Here is a 9,916-nt window from a genome sequence, read left to right as displayed (position 1 = left end):
TTTGCCTTTGTCAAACCTCCTATGCAGTCGAATTATAATTGAAAAAGCCATTTTTTTTCTTTTGAAATCGCCTACTACCATACCAGGCTGAGTAGACCCGATCTCGTTCGATCTCGGAAGTTAGGCAACCTCGGGCCCGGTTAGTACTTGGATGGGTGACCGCCTGGGAATACCGGGTGTTGTAAGCATTTTAGTCATGCTGTATATTTCAATCAAATTTCTGGCAACTGTTTGCTTTTGTCAAACTTCCTATGCAATCGAATTATAATTGAAAAAGCCATTGTCTTTCTTTTGAAATCGCCTACTACCATACCAGGTTGAGTAGACCCGATCTCGTTTGATCTCGGAAGTTAAGCAACCTCGGGCCCGGTTAGTACTTGGATGGGTGACCGCCTGGGAATACCGGGTGTTGTAAGCATTTTAGTCATGCTGTATTTTTCAATCAAATTTCTAGCAACTGTTTGCCTTTGTCAAACTTCCAATGCAATCGAATTATAATTGAAAAAGCCATTTTCTTTCTTTTGAAATCGCCTACGACCATACCAGGATGAGTAGACCCGATCTCGTTCGATCTCGGAAGTTAAGCAACCTCGGGCCCGGTTAGTACTTGGATGGGTGACCGCCTGGGAATACCGGGTGTTGTAAGCATTTTAGTCATGCTGTATATTTCAATCAAATTTCTAGCAACTGTTTGCGCTTTTGAATTTCCTATGGAATCGAATTATAATTGAAAAGGCCTATTTCTTTCTTTTGAATTCGCCTACGACCATACCAGGTTGAGTAGACCCGATCTCGTTCGATCTCGGAAGTTAGGCAACCTCGGGCCCGGTTAGTACTTGGATGGGTGACCGCCTGGGAATACCGGGTGTTGTAAGCATTTTAGTCATGCTGTATATTTCAATCAAATTTATAGCAACTGTTTGCCTTTGTCAAACCTCCTATGCAATCGAATTATAATTGAAAAAGCCATTTTTTTTCTTTTGAAATCGCCTACTACCATACCAGGCTGAGTAGACCCGATCTCGTTCGATCTCGGAAGTTAAGCAACCTCGGGCCCGGTTAGTACTTGTATGGGTGACCGCCTGGGAATACCGGGTGTTGTTAGGATTTTAGTCATGCTGTATTTTTCAATCAAATTTTTAGCAACTGTTTGCGTTTTTGAATTTCCTATGCAATCGAATTATAACTGAAAAGGCCATTTTCTTTCTTTTGAATTCGCCTACGACCATACCAGGTTAAGTAGACCCGATCTCGTTCGATGTCGGAAGTTAAGCAACCTAGGGCCCGGTTAGTACTTGGATGGGTGACCGCCTGGGAATACCGGGTGTTGTAAGCATTTTAGTCATGCTGTATATTTCAATCAAATTTCTAGCAACTGTTTGCCATTGTCAAACTTCCTATGGAATCGAATTATAATTGAAAAGGCCATTTTCTTTCTTTTGAAATCGCCTACGACCATACCAAGTTGAGTAGACCCGATCTCGTTCGATCTCGGAAGTTAAGCAACCTAGGGCCCGGTTAGTACTTGGATGGGTGACCGCCTGGGAATACCGGGTGTTGTAAGCATTTTAGTCATGCTGTATATTTCAATCAAATTTCTAGCAACTGTTTGCTTTTGTCAAACTTCCAATGCAATCGAATTATAATTGAAAAAGCCATTTTCTTTCTTTTGAAATCGCCTACGACCATACCAGGTTGAGTAGACCCGATCTCGTTCGATCTCGGAAGTTAAGCAACCTCGGGCCCGGTTAGTACTTGGATGGGTGACCGCCTGGGAATACCGGGTGTTGTAAGCATTTTAGTCATGCTGTATATTTCAATCAAATTTATAGCAACTGTTTGCCTTTGTCAAACTTCCTATGCAATCGAATTATAATTGAAAAAGCTATTTTCTTTCTTTTGAAATCGCCTACGACCATACCAGGTTGAGTAGACCCGATCTCGTTCGATCTCGGAAGTTAAGCAACCTCGGGCCCGGTTAGTACTTGGATGGGGGACCGCCTGGGAATACCGGGTGTTGTAAGCATTTTAGTCATGCTGTATATTTCAATCAAATTTATAGCAACTGTTTGAGTTTTGAATTTCCTATGCAATCGAATTATAATTGAAAAGGCCATTTTCTTTCTTTTGAAATCGCCTACGACCATACCAGGTTGAGTAGACCCGATCTCGTTCGATCTCGGAAGTTAAGCAACCTAGGGCCCGGTTAGTACTTGTATGGGTGACCGCCTGGGAATACCGGGTGTTGTAAGCACTTTAGTCATGCTGTATATTTCAATCAAATTTCTGGCAACTGTTTGCTGTTGTCAAACTTCCTATGCAATCGAATTATAATTGAAAAAGTCATTGTCTTTCTTTTGAAATCGCCTACTACCATACCAGGTTGAGTAGACCCGATCTCGTTCGATCTCGGAAGTTAAGCAACCTCGGGCCCGGTTAGTACTTGGATGGGTGACCGCCTGGGAATACCGGGTGTTGTAAGCATTTTAGTCATGCACTATATTTCAATCAAATTTATAGCAACTGTTTGCGTTTTTGAATTTCCTATGCAATCGAATTATAATTGAAAAGGCCATTTTTTTTTTTTGAAATCGCCTACGACCATTCCAGGTTGAGTAGATCCGATCTCGTTCGATCTCGGAAGTTAAGCAACCTCGGGCCCGGTTAGTACTTGGATGGGTGACCGCCTGGGAATACCGGGTGTTGTAAGCATTTTAGTCATGCTGTATATTTCAATCAAATTTCTAGCAACTGTTTGCCTTTGTCAAACTTCCTATGCAATCGAATTATAATTGAAAACGCCATTTTCTTTCTTTTGAAATCGCCTACGACCATACCAGGTTGAGTGGACCCGATGTCGTTCGATCTCGGAAGTTAAGCAACCTCGGGCCCGGTTAGTACTTGGATGGGTGACCGCCTGGGAATACCGGGTGTTATAAGCAAGTTAGTCATGCTGTATATTTCAATCAAATTTCTAGCAACTGTTTGCGTTTTTGAATTTCTTATGCAATCGAATTATAATTGAAAAGGCCATTTTCTTTCTTTTGAATTCGCCTACGACCATTCCAGGTTAAGTAGACCCGATCTCGTTCGATGTCGGAAGTTAGGCAACCTCGGGCCCGGTTAGTACTTGTATGGGTGACCGCCTGGGAATACCGGGTGTTGTAAGCATTTTAGTCATGCTGTATATTTCAATCAAATTTCTAGCAACTGTTTGCCTTTGTCAAACTTCCTATGCAATCGAATTATAATTGAAAAGGCCATTTTCTTTCTTTTGAAATCGCCTACGACCATACCAGGTTGAGTGGACCCGATCTCGTTCGATCTCGGAAGTTAAGCAACCTCGGGCCCGGTTAGTACTTGGATGGGTGACCGCCTGGGAATACCGGGTGTTGTAAGCATTTTAGTCATGCTGTATATTTCAATCAAATTTCTAGCAACTGTTTGCCTTTATCAAACTTCCTATGCAATCGAATTAATATAATTTAAAAAGCCATTTTCTTTCTTTTGAAATCGCTTACGACCATACCAGGTTGAGTAGACCCGATCTCGTTCGATCTCGGAAGTTAAGCAACCTAGGGCCCGGTTAGTACTTGGATGGGTGACCGCCTGGGAATACCGGGTGTTGTAAGCATTTTAGTCATGCTGTATATTTCAATCAAATTTCTAGCAACTGTTTGCGCTTTTGAATTTCCTATGCAATCGAATTATAATTGAAAAAGCCATTTTCTTTCTATTGAATTCGCCTACGACCATACCAGGTTGAGTAGACACGATCTCGTTCGATTTCGGAAGTTAGGCAACCTCGGGCCCGGTTAGTACTTGGATGGGTGACCGCCTGGGAATACCGGGTGTTGTAAGCATTTTAGTCATGCTGTATATTTCAATCAAAATTCTAGCAACTGTTTGTGCTTTTGAATTTCCTATGCAATCGAATTATAATTGAAAAAGCCATTTTCTTTCTTTTGAATTCGCCTACGACCATACCAGGTTGAGTAGACCCGATCTCGTTCGATCTCGGAAGTTAGGCAACCTCGGGCCCGGTTAGTACTTGGATGGGTGACCGCCTGGGAATACCGGGTGTTGTAAGCATTTTAGTCATGCTGTATATTTCAATCAAATTTCTGGCAACTGTTTGCTTTTGTCAAACTTCCTATGCAATCGAATTATAATTGAAAAAGCCATTGTCTTTCTTTTGAAATCGCCTACTACCATACCAGGTTGAGTAGACCCGATCTCGTTTGATCTCGGAAGTTAAGCAACCTCGGGCCCGGTTAGTACTTGGATGGGTGACCGCCTGGGAATACCGGGTGTTGTAAGCATTTTAGTCATGCTGTATTTTTCAATCAAATTTCTAGCAACTGTTTGCCTTTGTCAAACTTCCAATGCAATCGAATTATAATTGAAAAAGCCATTTTCTTTCTTTTGAAATCGCCTACGACCATACCAGGATGAGTAGACCCGATCTCGTTCGATCTCGGAAGTTAAGCAACCTCGGGCCCGGTTAGTACTTGGATGGGTGACCGCCTGGGAATACCGGGTGTTGTAAGCATTTTAGTCATGCTGTATATTTCAATCAAATTTCTAGCAACTGTTTGCGCTTTTGAATTTCCTATGCAATCGAATTATAATTGAAAAGGCCTATTTCTTTCTTTTGAATTCGCCTACGACCATACCAGGTTGAGTAGACCCGATCTCGTTCGATCTCGGAAGTTAGGCAACCTCGGGCCCGGTTAGTACTTGGATGGGTGACCGCCTGGGAATACCGGGTGTTGTAAGCATTTTAGTCATGCTGTATATTTCAATCAAATTTATAGCAACTGTTTGCCTTTGTCAAACCTCCTATGCAATCGAATTATAATTGAAAAAGCCATTTTTTTTCTTTTGAAATCGCCTACTACCATACCAGGCTGAGTAGACCCGATCTCGTTCGATCTCGGAAGTTAAGCAACCTCGGGCCCGGTTAGTACTTGTATGGGTGACCGCCTGGGAATACCGGGTGTTGTTAGGATTTTAGTCATGCTGTATTTTTCAATCAAATTTTTAGCAACTGTTTGCGTTTTTGAATTTCTTATGCAATCGAATTATAATTGAAAAGGCCATTTTCTTTCTTTTGAATTCGCCTACGACCATACCAGGTTAAGTAGACCCGATCTCGTTCGATGTCGGAAGTTAGGCAACCTCGGGCCCGGTTAGTACTTGTATGGGTGACCGCCTGGGAATACCGGGTGTTGTAAGCATTTTAGTCATGCTGTATATTTCAATCAAATTTATAGCAACTGTTTGCTGTTGTCAAACTTCCTATGCAATCGAATTATAATTGAAAAAGCCATTGTCTTTCTTTTGAAATCGCCTACTACCATACCAGGTTGAGTAGACCCGATCTCGTTCGATCTCGGAAGTTAAGCAACCTCGGGCCCGGTTAGTACTTGGATGGGTGACCGCCTGGGAATACCGGGTGTTGTAAGCATTTTAGTCATGCTGTATATTTCAATCAATTTTCTAGCAACTGTTTGCCCTTGTCAAACTTCCAATGCAATCGAATTATAATTGTAAAAGCCATTTTCTTTCTTTTGAAATCGCCTACGACCATACCAGGTTGAGTAGACCCGATCTCGTTCGATCTCGGAAGTTAAGCAACCTCGGGCCCGGTTAGTACTTGGATGGGTGACCGCCTGGGAATAACGGGTGTTGTAAGCATTTTAGTCATGCTGTATATTTCAATCAAATTTCTAGCAACTGTTTGCGTTTTTGAATTTCCTATGCAATCGAATTATAATTGAAAAAGCCATTTTCTTTCTTTTGAATTCGCCTACGACCATACCAGGTTGAGTAGACCCGATCTCGTTCGATCTCGGAAGTTAGGCAACCTCGGGCCCGGTTAGTACTTGTATGGGTGAACGCCTGGGTATACCGGGTGTTGTAAGCATTTTAGTCATGCTGTATATTTCAATCAAATTTCTAGCAACTGTTTGCTTTTGTCAAACTTCCTATGGAATCGAATTAAAATTGAAAAGGCCATTTTCTTTCTTTTGAAATCGCTTACGACCATACCAGGTTGAGTAGACCCGATCTCGTTCGATCTCGGAAGTTAAGTAACCTCGGGCCCGGTTAGTACTTGTATGGGTGACGGCCTGGGAATACCGGGTGTTGTAAGCATTTTAGTCATGCTGTATATTTCAATCAAATTTCTAGCAACTGTTTCCTTTTTGAATTTCCTATGCAATCGAATTATAATTGAAAAAGCCATTTTCTTTCTTTTGAAATCGCTTACGACCATACCAGGTTGAGTAGACCCGATCTCGTTCGATCTCGGAAGTAAACAACCTAGGGCCCGGTTAGTACTTGGATGGGTGACCGCCTGGGAATACCGGGTGTTGTAAGCATTTTAGTCATGCACTATATTTCAATCAAATTTATAGCAACTGTTTGCGTTTTTGAATTTCCTATGCAATCGAATTATAATTGAAAAGGCCATTTTCTTTCTTTTGAAATCGCCTACGACCATTCCAGGTTGAGTAGACCCGATCTCGTTCGATCTCGGAAGTTAAACAACCTCGGGCCCGGTTAGTACTTGGATGGGTGACCGCCTGGGAATACCGGGTGTTGTAAGCATTTTAGTCATGCTGTATATTTCAATCAAATTTCTAGCAACTGTTTGCCTTTATCAAACTTCCTATGCAATCGAATTAATATAATTTAAAAAGCCATTTTCTTTCTTTTGAAATCGCTTACGACCATACCAGGTTGAGTAGACCCGATCTCGTTCGATCTCGGAAGTTAAGCAACCTAGGGCCCGGTTAGTACTTGGATGGGTGACCGCCTGGGAATACCGGGTGTTGTAAGCATTTTAGTCATGCTGTATATTTCAATCAAATTTCTGGCAACTGTTTGCTGTTGTCAAACTTCCTATGCAATCGAATTATAATTGAAAAAGCCATTTTCTTTCTTTTGAAATCGCCTACTACCATACCAGGTTGAGTAGACCCGATCTCGTTCGATCTCGGAAGTTAAGCAACCTCGGGCCCGGTTAGTACTTGGATGGGTGACCGCCTGGGAATACCGGGTGTTGTAAGCATTTTAGTCATGCTGTATATTTCAATCAAATTTCTAGCAACTGTTTGCCTTTGTCAAACTTCCAATGCAATCGAATTATAATTGAAAAAGCCCATTTCTTTCTTTTGAAATCGCCTACGACCATACCAGGTTGAGTAGACCCGATCTCGTTCGATCTCGGAAGTTAAGCAACCTCGGGCCCGGTTAGTACTTGGATGGGTGACCGCCTGGGAATACCGGGTGTTGTAAGCATTTTAGTCATGCTGTATATTTCAATCAAATTTCTAGCAACTGTTTGCGCTTTTGAATTTCCTATGCAATCGAATTATAATTGAAAAAGCCATTTTCTTTCTTTTGAATTCGCCTACGACCATACCAGGTTGAGTAGACCCGATCTCGTTCGATCTCGGAAGTTAGGCAACCTCGGGCCCGGTTAGTACTTGGATGGGTGACCGCCTGGGAATACCGGGTGTTGTAAGCATTTTAGTCATGCTGTATATTTCAATCAAATTTCTGGCAACTGTTTGCTGTTGTCAAACTTCCTATGCAATCGAATTATAATTGAAAAAGCCATTGTCTTTCTTTTGAAATCGCCTACTACCATACCAGGTTGAGTAGACCCGATCTCGTTCGATCTCGGAAGTTAAGCAACCTCGGGCCCGGTTAGTACTTGGATGGGTGACCGCCTGGGAATACCGGGTGTTGTAAGCATTTTAGTCATGCTGTATTTTTCAATCAAATTTCTAGCAACTGTTTGCCTTTGTCAAACTTCCAATGCAATCGAATTATAATTGAAAAAGCCATTTTCTTTCTTTTGAAATCGCCTACTACCATACCAGGTTGAGTAGACACGATCTCGTTCGATCTCGGAAGTTAAGCAACCTCGGGCCCGGTTAGTACTTGGATGGGTGACCGCCTGGGAATACCGGGTGTTGTAAGCATTTTAGTCATGCTGTATATTTCAATCAAATTTCTAGCAACTGTTTGCGCTTTTGAATTTCCTATGCAATCGAATTATAATTGAAAAAGCCATTTTCTTTCTTTTGAATTCGCCTACGACCATACCAGGTTGAGTAGACCCGATCTCTTTCGATCTCGGAAGTTAGGCAACCTCGGGCCCGGTTAATACTTGGATGGGTGACCGCCTGGGAATACCGGGTGTTGTAAGCATTTTAGTCATGCTGTATATTTCAATCAAATTTCTAGCAACTGTTTGCCTTTATCAAACTTCCTATGCAATCGAATTAATATAATTTAAAAAGCCATTTTCTTTCTTTTGAAATCGCTTACGACCATACCAGGTTGAGTAGACCCGATCTCGTTCGATCTCGGAAGTTAAGCAACCTAGGGCCCGGTTAGTACTTGGATGGGTGACCGCCTGGGAATACCGGGTGTTGTAAGCATTTTAGTCATGCTGTATATTTCAATCAAATTTCTGGCAACTGTTTGCTGTTGTCAAACTTCCTATGCAATCGAATTATAATTGAAAAAGCCATTTTCTTTCTTTTGAAATCGCCTACTACCATACCAGGTTGAGTAGACCCAATCTCGTTCGATCTCGGAAGTTAAGCAACCTCGGGCCCGGTTAGTACTTGGATGGGTGACCGCCTGGGAATACCGGGTGTTGTAAGCATTTTAGTCATGCTGTATATTTCAATCAAATTTCTAGCAACTGTTTGCCTTTGTCAAACTTCCAATGCAATCGAATTATAATTGAAAAAGCCCATTTCTTTCTTTTGAAATCGCCTACGACCATACCAGGTTGAGTAGACCCGATCTCGTTCGATCTCGGAAGTTAAGCAACCTCGGGCCCGGTTAGTACTTGGATGGGTGACCGCCTGGGAATACCGGGTGTTGTAAGCATTTTAGTCATGCTGTATATTTCAATCAAATTTCTAGCAACTGTTTGCGCTTTTGAATTTCCTATGCAATCGAATTATAATTGAAAAAGCCATTTTCTTTCTTTTGAATTCGCCTACGACCATACCAGGTTGAGTAGACCCGATCTCGTTCGATCTCGGAAGTTAGGCAACCTCGGGCCCGGTTAGTACTTGGATGGGTGACCGCCTGGGAATACCGGGTGTTGTAAGCATTTTAGTCATGCTGTATATTTCAATCAAATTTCTGGCAACTGTTTGCTGTTGTCAAACTTCCTATGCAATCGAATTATAATTGAAAAAGCCATTGTCTTTCTTTTCAAATCGCCTACTACCATACCAGGTTGAGTAGACCCGATCTCGTTCGATCTCGGAAGTTAAGCAACCTCGGGCCCGGTTAGTACTTGGATGGGTGACCGCCTGGGAATACCGGGTGTTGTAAGCATTTTAGTCATGCTGTATATTTCAATCAAATTTCTAGCAACTGTTTGCGCTTTTGAATTTCCTATGCAATCGAATTATAATTGAAAAAGCCATTTTCTTTCTTTTGAATTCGCCTACGACCATACCAGGTTGAGTAGACCCGATCTCGTTCGATCTCGGAAGTTAGGCAACCTCGGGCCCGGTTAGTACTTGGATGGGTGACCGCCTGGGAATACCGGGTGTTGTAAGCATTTTAGTCATGCTGTATATTTCAATCAAATTTCTGGCAACTGTTTGCTGTTGTCAAACTTCCTATGCAATCGAATTATAATTGAAAAAGCCATTGTCTTTCTTTTGAAATCGCCTACTACCATACCAGGTTGAGTAGACCCGATCTCGTTCGATCTCGGAAGTTAAGCAACCTCGGGCCCGGTTAGTACTTGGATGGGTGACCGCCTGGGAATACCGGGTGTTGTAAGCATTTTAGTCATGCTGTATTTTTCAATCAAATTTCTAGCAACTGTTTGCCTTTGTCAAACTTCCAATGCAATCGAATTATA

At 42.1% G+C, this 9,916-nt stretch overlaps 34 non-coding genes and 9 pseudogenes across 34 annotated transcripts; all 43 read left to right on the top strand.

Annotated features, from left to right (window-relative positions):
- Window positions 1-69: 69 nt before the first annotated feature.
- On the top strand, window positions 70-188 carry LOC143455687 (5S ribosomal RNA; annotated as a pseudogene).
- Window positions 189-299: 111 nt separating this feature from the next.
- On the top strand, window positions 300-418 carry LOC143454088 (5S ribosomal RNA). Its single transcript, XR_013115728.1, has one exon. It is a non-coding gene; the product is annotated as a 5S ribosomal RNA (ribosomal RNA).
- A 111-nt stretch (window positions 419-529) lies between these two features.
- LOC143453962 (5S ribosomal RNA) lies at window positions 530-648 on the top strand. Its single transcript, XR_013115609.1, has one exon. It is a non-coding gene; the product is annotated as a 5S ribosomal RNA (ribosomal RNA).
- Window positions 649-758: 110 nt separating this feature from the next.
- On the top strand, window positions 759-877 carry LOC143454329 (5S ribosomal RNA). Its single transcript, XR_013115958.1, has one exon. It is a non-coding gene; the product is annotated as a 5S ribosomal RNA (ribosomal RNA).
- A 112-nt stretch (window positions 878-989) lies between these two features.
- LOC143456369 (5S ribosomal RNA) lies at window positions 990-1,107 on the top strand (annotated as a pseudogene).
- A 110-nt stretch (window positions 1,108-1,217) lies between these two features.
- LOC143455035 (5S ribosomal RNA) lies at window positions 1,218-1,336 on the top strand. Its single transcript, XR_013116633.1, has one exon. It is a non-coding gene; the product is annotated as a 5S ribosomal RNA (ribosomal RNA).
- Window positions 1,337-1,447: 111 nt separating this feature from the next.
- On the top strand, window positions 1,448-1,566 carry LOC143454077 (5S ribosomal RNA). Its single transcript, XR_013115718.1, has one exon. It is a non-coding gene; the product is annotated as a 5S ribosomal RNA (ribosomal RNA).
- A 111-nt stretch (window positions 1,567-1,677) lies between these two features.
- On the top strand, window positions 1,678-1,796 carry LOC143455065 (5S ribosomal RNA). The gene has a single exon (XR_013116661.1). It is a non-coding gene; the product is annotated as a 5S ribosomal RNA (ribosomal RNA).
- A 111-nt stretch (window positions 1,797-1,907) lies between these two features.
- LOC143457854 (5S ribosomal RNA) lies at window positions 1,908-2,026 on the top strand. Its single transcript, XR_013117527.1, has one exon. It is a non-coding gene; the product is annotated as a 5S ribosomal RNA (ribosomal RNA).
- Window positions 2,027-2,135: 109 nt separating this feature from the next.
- Window positions 2,136-2,254, top strand: LOC143453616 (5S ribosomal RNA). The gene has a single exon (XR_013115277.1). It is a non-coding gene; the product is annotated as a 5S ribosomal RNA (ribosomal RNA).
- Window positions 2,255-2,365: 111 nt separating this feature from the next.
- On the top strand, window positions 2,366-2,484 carry LOC143453893 (5S ribosomal RNA). Its single transcript, XR_013115543.1, has one exon. It is a non-coding gene; the product is annotated as a 5S ribosomal RNA (ribosomal RNA).
- A 109-nt stretch (window positions 2,485-2,593) lies between these two features.
- LOC143454526 (5S ribosomal RNA) lies at window positions 2,594-2,712 on the top strand. The gene has a single exon (XR_013116144.1). It is a non-coding gene; the product is annotated as a 5S ribosomal RNA (ribosomal RNA).
- Window positions 2,713-2,823: 111 nt separating this feature from the next.
- On the top strand, window positions 2,824-2,942 carry LOC143455517 (5S ribosomal RNA; annotated as a pseudogene).
- Window positions 2,943-3,052: 110 nt separating this feature from the next.
- Window positions 3,053-3,171, top strand: LOC143456746 (5S ribosomal RNA; annotated as a pseudogene).
- Window positions 3,172-3,282: 111 nt separating this feature from the next.
- On the top strand, window positions 3,283-3,401 carry LOC143453921 (5S ribosomal RNA). The gene has a single exon (XR_013115569.1). It is a non-coding gene; the product is annotated as a 5S ribosomal RNA (ribosomal RNA).
- A 114-nt stretch (window positions 3,402-3,515) lies between these two features.
- Window positions 3,516-3,634, top strand: LOC143454209 (5S ribosomal RNA). Its single transcript, XR_013115844.1, has one exon. It is a non-coding gene; the product is annotated as a 5S ribosomal RNA (ribosomal RNA).
- Window positions 3,635-3,744: 110 nt separating this feature from the next.
- On the top strand, window positions 3,745-3,863 carry LOC143455863 (5S ribosomal RNA; annotated as a pseudogene).
- A 110-nt stretch (window positions 3,864-3,973) lies between these two features.
- LOC143454328 (5S ribosomal RNA) lies at window positions 3,974-4,092 on the top strand. Its single transcript, XR_013115957.1, has one exon. It is a non-coding gene; the product is annotated as a 5S ribosomal RNA (ribosomal RNA).
- A 111-nt stretch (window positions 4,093-4,203) lies between these two features.
- Window positions 4,204-4,322, top strand: LOC143454086 (5S ribosomal RNA). Its single transcript, XR_013115727.1, has one exon. It is a non-coding gene; the product is annotated as a 5S ribosomal RNA (ribosomal RNA).
- Window positions 4,323-4,433: 111 nt separating this feature from the next.
- Window positions 4,434-4,552, top strand: LOC143453961 (5S ribosomal RNA). Its single transcript, XR_013115608.1, has one exon. It is a non-coding gene; the product is annotated as a 5S ribosomal RNA (ribosomal RNA).
- Window positions 4,553-4,662: 110 nt separating this feature from the next.
- On the top strand, window positions 4,663-4,781 carry LOC143454327 (5S ribosomal RNA). Its single transcript, XR_013115956.1, has one exon. It is a non-coding gene; the product is annotated as a 5S ribosomal RNA (ribosomal RNA).
- A 112-nt stretch (window positions 4,782-4,893) lies between these two features.
- On the top strand, window positions 4,894-5,011 carry LOC143456368 (5S ribosomal RNA; annotated as a pseudogene).
- Window positions 5,012-5,121: 110 nt separating this feature from the next.
- On the top strand, window positions 5,122-5,240 carry LOC143456439 (5S ribosomal RNA; annotated as a pseudogene).
- Window positions 5,241-5,351: 111 nt separating this feature from the next.
- On the top strand, window positions 5,352-5,470 carry LOC143453892 (5S ribosomal RNA). The gene has a single exon (XR_013115542.1). It is a non-coding gene; the product is annotated as a 5S ribosomal RNA (ribosomal RNA).
- Window positions 5,471-5,581: 111 nt separating this feature from the next.
- Window positions 5,582-5,700, top strand: LOC143453704 (5S ribosomal RNA). The gene has a single exon (XR_013115361.1). It is a non-coding gene; the product is annotated as a 5S ribosomal RNA (ribosomal RNA).
- A 110-nt stretch (window positions 5,701-5,810) lies between these two features.
- Window positions 5,811-5,929, top strand: LOC143456599 (5S ribosomal RNA; annotated as a pseudogene).
- Window positions 5,930-6,040: 111 nt separating this feature from the next.
- Window positions 6,041-6,159, top strand: LOC143454948 (5S ribosomal RNA). The gene has a single exon (XR_013116549.1). It is a non-coding gene; the product is annotated as a 5S ribosomal RNA (ribosomal RNA).
- Window positions 6,160-6,268: 109 nt separating this feature from the next.
- Window positions 6,269-6,386, top strand: LOC143454172 (5S ribosomal RNA). The gene has a single exon (XR_013115808.1). It is a non-coding gene; the product is annotated as a 5S ribosomal RNA (ribosomal RNA).
- A 110-nt stretch (window positions 6,387-6,496) lies between these two features.
- Window positions 6,497-6,615, top strand: LOC143454108 (5S ribosomal RNA). Its single transcript, XR_013115749.1, has one exon. It is a non-coding gene; the product is annotated as a 5S ribosomal RNA (ribosomal RNA).
- A 114-nt stretch (window positions 6,616-6,729) lies between these two features.
- LOC143454092 (5S ribosomal RNA) lies at window positions 6,730-6,848 on the top strand. Its single transcript, XR_013115733.1, has one exon. It is a non-coding gene; the product is annotated as a 5S ribosomal RNA (ribosomal RNA).
- A 111-nt stretch (window positions 6,849-6,959) lies between these two features.
- LOC143453891 (5S ribosomal RNA) lies at window positions 6,960-7,078 on the top strand. Its single transcript, XR_013115541.1, has one exon. It is a non-coding gene; the product is annotated as a 5S ribosomal RNA (ribosomal RNA).
- A 111-nt stretch (window positions 7,079-7,189) lies between these two features.
- On the top strand, window positions 7,190-7,308 carry LOC143455053 (5S ribosomal RNA). Its single transcript, XR_013116650.1, has one exon. It is a non-coding gene; the product is annotated as a 5S ribosomal RNA (ribosomal RNA).
- Window positions 7,309-7,418: 110 nt separating this feature from the next.
- On the top strand, window positions 7,419-7,537 carry LOC143454325 (5S ribosomal RNA). The gene has a single exon (XR_013115954.1). It is a non-coding gene; the product is annotated as a 5S ribosomal RNA (ribosomal RNA).
- A 111-nt stretch (window positions 7,538-7,648) lies between these two features.
- Window positions 7,649-7,767, top strand: LOC143453890 (5S ribosomal RNA). The gene has a single exon (XR_013115540.1). It is a non-coding gene; the product is annotated as a 5S ribosomal RNA (ribosomal RNA).
- A 111-nt stretch (window positions 7,768-7,878) lies between these two features.
- LOC143454889 (5S ribosomal RNA) lies at window positions 7,879-7,997 on the top strand. The gene has a single exon (XR_013116493.1). It is a non-coding gene; the product is annotated as a 5S ribosomal RNA (ribosomal RNA).
- Window positions 7,998-8,107: 110 nt separating this feature from the next.
- Window positions 8,108-8,226, top strand: LOC143455476 (5S ribosomal RNA; annotated as a pseudogene).
- A 114-nt stretch (window positions 8,227-8,340) lies between these two features.
- LOC143453974 (5S ribosomal RNA) lies at window positions 8,341-8,459 on the top strand. Its single transcript, XR_013115620.1, has one exon. It is a non-coding gene; the product is annotated as a 5S ribosomal RNA (ribosomal RNA).
- Window positions 8,460-8,570: 111 nt separating this feature from the next.
- Window positions 8,571-8,689, top strand: LOC143455097 (5S ribosomal RNA). Its single transcript, XR_013116690.1, has one exon. It is a non-coding gene; the product is annotated as a 5S ribosomal RNA (ribosomal RNA).
- Window positions 8,690-8,800: 111 nt separating this feature from the next.
- On the top strand, window positions 8,801-8,919 carry LOC143455041 (5S ribosomal RNA). Its single transcript, XR_013116639.1, has one exon. It is a non-coding gene; the product is annotated as a 5S ribosomal RNA (ribosomal RNA).
- Window positions 8,920-9,029: 110 nt separating this feature from the next.
- On the top strand, window positions 9,030-9,148 carry LOC143454324 (5S ribosomal RNA). The gene has a single exon (XR_013115953.1). It is a non-coding gene; the product is annotated as a 5S ribosomal RNA (ribosomal RNA).
- A 111-nt stretch (window positions 9,149-9,259) lies between these two features.
- On the top strand, window positions 9,260-9,378 carry LOC143453889 (5S ribosomal RNA). The gene has a single exon (XR_013115539.1). It is a non-coding gene; the product is annotated as a 5S ribosomal RNA (ribosomal RNA).
- Window positions 9,379-9,488: 110 nt separating this feature from the next.
- LOC143454323 (5S ribosomal RNA) lies at window positions 9,489-9,607 on the top strand. The gene has a single exon (XR_013115952.1). It is a non-coding gene; the product is annotated as a 5S ribosomal RNA (ribosomal RNA).
- Window positions 9,608-9,718: 111 nt separating this feature from the next.
- LOC143453888 (5S ribosomal RNA) lies at window positions 9,719-9,837 on the top strand. The gene has a single exon (XR_013115538.1). It is a non-coding gene; the product is annotated as a 5S ribosomal RNA (ribosomal RNA).
- The last annotated feature ends 79 nt before the right edge of the window (window positions 9,838-9,916 follow it).

The sequence above is a fragment of the Clavelina lepadiformis genome, chromosome 4 (genome assembly GCF_947623445.1).
Source record: "Clavelina lepadiformis chromosome 4, kaClaLepa1.1, whole genome shotgun sequence".
Classification (NCBI taxonomy): Eukaryota; Metazoa; Chordata; class Ascidiacea; order Aplousobranchia; family Clavelinidae; genus Clavelina; species Clavelina lepadiformis.
Note: the sequence above shows the minus strand (reverse complement) of the source record. Positions and strands in the feature narration are given on the sequence as shown.